A 7,430-nucleotide genomic window follows, 5' to 3' on the forward strand; every position below is an offset into this window, starting at 1 on the left:
CTTCCATTTTTGTTTCTCCTTGTTTAATTTTTGTTGTAGTGTAGTTTAACTTGTATGTAAGATGGGTAGCTTAATTTATATTCTTAATTACTATAATATTAGTTTCAATTCCATTGGTTGTTTGGTTGTTGGTTGGGTTATGTAATTGGAATATGGATAATAGAGGCCAATTATTGACGCAATGTAGAATCTATTGATGTTTTATTTTGTAAAATCTATGTGGACCAATCATTATACTCAAATCGCCACATGTCTTGGAACTTAATGTCAAGTTTTCAAGACAATTCTCTACAAGTGTGACACTTGGTGCACCTAGCCCATTATATATGATGCATGGATAAATCTATGTTTTTCTTGCATATGTCCTATGCTATAGTACTATATCATTTGGATATGGATATCTATTTTCAAATAAATCCTTTGGTCATCGAAATGCACATAGAATGTGGACGTTTGTCTATAGTTGATATTGAGGGGATCTCTCATACTTCTTTCCTTAGTAAAAGTGACATTATGTATACGTGAGAGGAATAAAAGTGATAGCTAGATAATCTCTTGCACCTTTTCCACCCCTTCTTTTTTTTCCTTGAAAATATTAGCCTTACTTCTATAATAAGAAGGAGAGTAAGGCAAGGGTCAAAGATGGACTTGAGTATCTCTATATTAGGGTTGCTTTTCCAAACATTGAGCATGTTGGAACTAGCTTGAGGGTTTTGGCTTGATGGTTAGAGTTGGAAGCTCATCGAGGAGGGGCATGTGTTAAACTTGTATCGACTAAAATAAGAGGGAAGACAACCATTATATCTTTGTAGAATGTGTCATCATTGTTAGGATAGAGCCCTTAGAAATATGACATGATATAAGAAATTTTTGGATTTTATTATTTATAATAAATTTCTAGTTCACTTTTATCTATCCTAATTACATGTGTTATACCTTGTAAGCATTTTGGTCTACCTCTTGCATTGTACGTGATTGGAGTGTATTAAGAGTTGCATGAAAGATCTAAGTTACAGGCTTATTGCAAGTAAATGACTTGTTCACAATCGATTAATAGGCCTAGGCAATTCATTAGAGGTTGTAGTGCACTGCCTTTTAATTGGAAGGATGACAGGTTTTGGCCATTGAGATGAGTTTCCAATGGTAAGTGCATTAGTGCGTATATACATTGGATAGGACTTACAACGAGTCATGACTTAATGCTATCAAGTAGTCATGACTTCCCTAAGCTATTTAAATGTGTTGTTTCTCAACCTTAAGAGAATATTGAGTTTGTGCTAAATTTGATAGTGACATTTACCTACGGGTGAGATTGTAAGTTGATCATATATTTCCTATGGATTAGGATACTATTTATGGAAGTCAGTAGCAATATGTATTTTCAATAGAGACACCATAATATCTCATGAGATCGAGATAGAGTGTCCCTTGGGTGATCCTAAAGAGGTATGTTAATGTAAATTATGATAATAGTAGTTACTTAAGTGGAATTTGACATAGGCTCTTTGAGAATTAAGATATGTTAGTTGAACACACAATAGAAGGATCTATAACTCAAGGATAGTAGAAGTAGTCTTGAAAGACTGATATATTTCATCTTGTTAAACTATGGACACCAGTTCATGGGAAGATAAACACAATGGAAAATAGGTCTTGGACTCAAGTACATAGTGCCTTATTTTTATTTACATAAGGTACATGCAGTTGATTTGTAGTGAGAGCTTGAATCAATTTCAAAATTAAATTCTAAGGGAGCTAGTATTGTCTTATGGGATCCAATGGTCCCCACTCGAGCTCATATGCCTTGTTGACATGGTCTATAAGGGTTGGATTGACTTTAGGTTCACTTTTGTGCATTAGAGTATTTTGGTAATTATGCAAGGTTGTGTAAAGGTAAGTGAACAAGGTCTTTTCATTGGACTAATTGGTTAATTATTAGATTCTGTTGGATTAATTAATCAATTAGGACTTATTTTAGGATAAATTAAGTGGCATGATCTCATAGTGGGCTCAAGTCCCTTAAGCCTAATAGGGAACCCTATAAATACCTTCTTAGGGATTTCTATAGAATTATCTTCCACCTCCAAAGAGAGTGAAAGTCATAGCCTCCACCATATCTTCCTTCTTATTAGAAGTGTGCCAAAACCAAATGAGAGCTATCAAGTGGAAGATTATGGGTCTAGACTTCTTGTGACTGCGAATATACTCTTCATAAAAAAAAAAAAAAAATTAATTTGGGAATGTCCAAATCAAAGGTAATGTTTTCACTGATATCTAAATCTATTTTGTTTAAAATTGTGCTCATTTCCGTTGTGCATAGGATTTAGAAAGCTTAGGAAAGTTTCCGTATGTGCTTAACCTAATTAAGGTATAAAGAAGGAAGAGATATGTAATTCCTTATAACTAATGTCGAAGCCCTAGGTTAGAAAAAATATGTTAGAAATTTTATAGGTTGTGCTAATAGTTATGCTGTAGGGTATTTTGTTTATCTCAAGGCCTTATGGATAGTGAATGTACATTCTACATTGTTGTGATGGTTGTTAGGGTTTTATTAATTGGATTGAAGTTTACTTTTCCTAGATGGGTTGTAAACCTCATAAGGGGCATAAGGTTTTTCCATTCATTGTAATTTTTTCTTTCTTTCTTTCTTAGAATGGTTTATAAACTCTAATTCTATAAAGTATAGGATTTTGATGTAAAAAATTTGGTTTTTACCATTCTTTGTAACCCATGGAGAGTATGGAAGTAGGTTGGACAATCACAAGGCGATTATGCACAATTTATGATCAAAAAGTTGAAAACTTTGGAAAAAAACAACTCTTAGGTTCTAGAATTCTTCAAGAACAATTGAGCGGTGACATTAGCAATTGAGTGGCGACATTAGTGCTTGATCATTTCAACTGATCAAGTGGTGCATCCAACATCTCAAGTGATCAAGCAATGGACTAAGTGCTGAAAGCTGCATCCAACAATCCTAGTGTATTTGACATGCCAAAATTGCATCCAATGTTGTTTAAAAATTGGGTTATTTGGTTAAAGGGGTTAAAATAACCCCTATATTTGCAAAAATAACCTACCTGTAAAAAATAAAAAATTGTTGATTGAGACAAAAATGTCATTCTTTTTATTTCTTCCTCTTCTACTTCATTTATAGAATGGGCTTACTTTTCTTTCAAAAACCGAAGAAAATTTCTCATCATCTTATTCTACTTCATTTTCTTCCTTTGGTGCACAGAATAGAAAGCTTATCTTTCCTTCAGAAACCATTGAAAATTTCTCGTCTATCATTCCCAAACTTTAAAAAATTTCACCACTCATCCTCTATTTCATTCCTAATCCATGGAAAAATTCTTTTTATTATTTTTTCAAGTTATCTCATATTGTATCTTTAATCACGAAGGAAAAAATGAGTTCATTGAAGAGTGATAAGAGAAAGAGGTTTAAAATGGTGGTGAAAAAGAAAGATCCTAATTGCAAATGGAAAAGGAAGGTGAAGCTACTGAGCAAAAATCTCAATTACCAATAAAAAAGAGAAGTGAATCTACTAAGTCGGAGAGTGTAGTCTTCATATTTTATAAATTTTGAAAATTTTAGAGATGTTATACAATAGTATTTGAGTAGGATTATGTTTATAAAAATTTAGGAACTATTAAAGTGTATTCAAAATATAAAATTGTTATATTTATAATTTGTTTTTTGGTTCTTCAATTGTTATCAGTTATGTATTTGGAGTGAATAAATTTAGGCTTGTTAGTTGATGTTTGAAAATATTTGGGAACTGTTAAGCTGTGTTGAAAAATAATAATTGCTTTTCTATATTATTATCAATCATGTGTTTAAAATGAATTAGATATATTCAATGTAACAACATTTAATTAAGGATAAGTTTGCAAAGAATTTATGAAATTTTAGAGATTTTTGAAAATTTTAAGGGTATTATTCAATGGTGTTTGAGTAGTTTTATGTTTGTTACTTGATGCTTTTAAAATTTTGGGATCTTTGCTCAATGAACAAGCTTTCATATGTCGAAATATGATATACCCCATATTAATCTTCCTCTTTGTCAGAATGTTGTCAAGCAAAAACGCATCTAAGAAAGAAACATCGTCTTGATGTCCTCATTTGGGGATAAAAATGTAAGAAATCATATGCTATAGGACTCGACTCAACACAATTAAGGAATGAGATGTTGGTCTACTAGCCTTCTGATAATCGCATAACCTCTGGATAGCTTCTACTAGTTTGAAACCCTCAAGCCTCGGTCACTTCTCTGATTCATATTAATAGAACCTTTCATTCAGAATATCTAGAATCTTACAAAGTTCAGCCACATCAAAAATAATTTCTATCCCATTAACGTTTGTAGTAATGGGTCCTTCCTATTTGAACTTCATATTTCTATAGAAACATTTGACGACTGTAGGATAAACAAACTTTTTCACAGACACAATAGGTAGCCATCTCATTCTAAAAAAAAGGCTATCAAATCATAAATAACCTAGCTTGGAGAAATCAATGTTCCTACCCAAGATGACAGTCCTATTGGCGAAATGAAGATTAAATCTCTATGCCAACTCTAGGGTTGTGAACACAACAAATGTGGCTTTCTTACGGACCACAACATTTTCCTCCACCGTTGGTCTATTCCATTTGCTGGTGCTGGTCCCTATTACCGTTAGAACTCGTTTCGGTGCCATGGGAAGAATTTTCAGCTAGAGAGATTGGCGTTCCAAGTATGGGGTATCAAGAAGTTGAGGGGAAGAGTTGAGGATTTTAGGTGGGTGGGCCAAATCGGTCGACCATGGTTTATAATTGAATTGCATATGGTTTCAGATTTTATTTTAATTAAATTAATGTTATATATGTGTTAAATGGAAAAGTTTAATTAATTTCAAATTTCCCATACTTTTAATTGGAATGATTACCTTAGGTAGATTGATTATTTGAAAAAAAGAAAATTGGATATTGTTGCAGATTTAAATTGGTTTACTTAGGGATGGGTGTTAATTGGGAAATATAAATTAATTTCAATTTCGCCTATACATTGAACTGGAATGATTGGATATGAGGGATTGATTATTTAATAAGACATACCGTATCCTAATGATTTAAATTGGAACTTAATAATGGATGCGAAGGTAAATTGATCAAATTTTATAATAATTAGAATATAGTATGACAACTTAATTAAATTAATTAAGGTGAATTGATTCAATTTATAATCATATAGATATAGTATGATTGTTTAATTAAATTAATTAAGGTGAATTCATTGAATTTTATAATCATTTAGATATGAGATCACTTTTTAATTAAATGAATTAAAGTGAATTCATTGAATTTTATAATCATTTAGATATGAGATCAATTTTTAATTAAATGAATTAAAGTGAATTGATTGGATTTTATAATCATTAGGATATGGTATGACTTCTTAATTAAATTAATTAAGGTGAATTCTATTGAGAAATTTCAATATTATAAATCAACTCCATAGCTCTACTTTAGGATATTCTTAAGGTCAATTGATTGATTTCCATATAACAATTGGAAGTATTTTCATATTTGAATTCAATTAGTTAGCCATAGTGTAAGTTTAAGTTAAATTACAACAACATCAATTAATTACTTTTTATTATTTTGCACATATCTTTTTTTTTTAAAAGTTATGCATACATCCATCCATGTAAAATTAGTGTAATCTTCAACATAATGCTTAATTTCCTTCCTTGTTATTATTGTTCTATTTAATGTCACCTAAGAAAATAAACCAAAAATGGTAAATTTCAACCACCAATTGTATTAGTGTACAAGTATTTTTCTATATGTGACAACATATTAAAATCTCTCATTACTTCACCTACCAACCAATTATATATGTTAGTAGTTTTTTGAAAACTAACTTTTTTTAAGGGTGTTGGAGAGTGAAAGAGGAGTTCTCATTGTGGGAGCCTTTGATGCCAAAAAAATCAACCACATTTCTTGAGCTAAAGCTGCCTCAAACTTGCAATTTCCATTGTGAAGGTATCATCCTTAACATTCATTTGTTAAACAAAACCATAATATTTATTGTCAATATAAATACCTCTAACCTTCAAAGCGTTGGGAAAAATATGTTCCAAACCTATATGTAATTGAAAAAGAAATTATTACAAAAAAAAAAGTATGTTATGCATGTTTATAGCACATTCTTAGTATTTTTTCATCATTTGACATTTTTTACTTAAACTTAATGGTAGAAGCACAACTGCCACCAATGCATACTAGTAAAGGATTTTACTCAATTGGTCGACCAATTTTTCAGTTGTTAGCCACTACCACTAACAAATGCTCTGAAAAACATCTCCAACCAATTTACTATAACAAATTAATTGGTACACACTGCCCCTCATACTATTAATCATGGTAATATGGTATGTAAGATTCATTATGCATTGTCCGTAAATGAAAAAATTTAGTTGTATTTACATATACAACTAACATAATCGTTTTCATTACATTATGTGTATGGTACAGGAAACTAATTTGTTTTCCCAATGTCACATTGAAATGGGACAAATAGCTTTATTAAATTGTTCACTTGACATGTTTGCAACCTTAAGTCATGTTCATTGTGTTGTAATATAATTTCACAAACTTTGACAATATCTAATTCAACACTAATTGACATTACTTGAACTCTGAAAATGTAGGGAATGTGATCGCTCAGATTTTGTCGTTTATTGGATCAAAACAAAATTTATAACCTAATTCACTATTCTATAGCAATTTGTACCCGATCAAAAATGTGGCTTTAGTACAAACTACTGTAATATAGTGGTATTTAAGTATCGTCCACAAGGATGGATTATTCTCGGTAATTAAGGCTTGAACGAGATGATAAGAAATGATGGTGATCAAGTGAAATTTACTTGAAATTGCATGATAAAATCTCAAGATAGCAATGTATTCAAATTGAATTGAAAATGAAGTGTAAAAGAGAAGAAAATTAATAAGATGTGAGATTCTCGGAGTTAGGATTTTCTAGAGAGCAATTTCCATGGTGAATAGGTGTTAAGATCTAATTTTCATCAAGTTAGATTGAAAACCTAAATTTTCATCTAAACCGATTTTTGATTTAGCTTTAGATCTAGATCTAATTTCTCTTCAAATTAGGTAATCTAATCCAAGAAATCAATTTGAATCATATATTCAATTCATCTTAAATTATCTTCCAATGATTCATACTATGCAACTATTCAATTTCATCAAATCTAGCATTAAGAATTTGATGAATCTACCTAACTTGCATTGTAGTAATCATCCAAGACAATTTGGAGAGAAAAATCCCCAAATTTCAATTAATCAATCAATTGGATCAAATTATCTTAGCAATTCAAGCTCAATTCTCTAATTCACCATAGATATTGCCTCTAGATCCTCCCTCATCC

The sequence above is a fragment of the Vitis vinifera genome, chromosome 2, assembly GCF_030704535.1.
Source record: "Vitis vinifera cultivar Pinot Noir 40024 chromosome 2, ASM3070453v1".
Taxonomy (NCBI): domain Eukaryota; kingdom Viridiplantae; phylum Streptophyta; class Magnoliopsida; order Vitales; family Vitaceae; genus Vitis; species Vitis vinifera.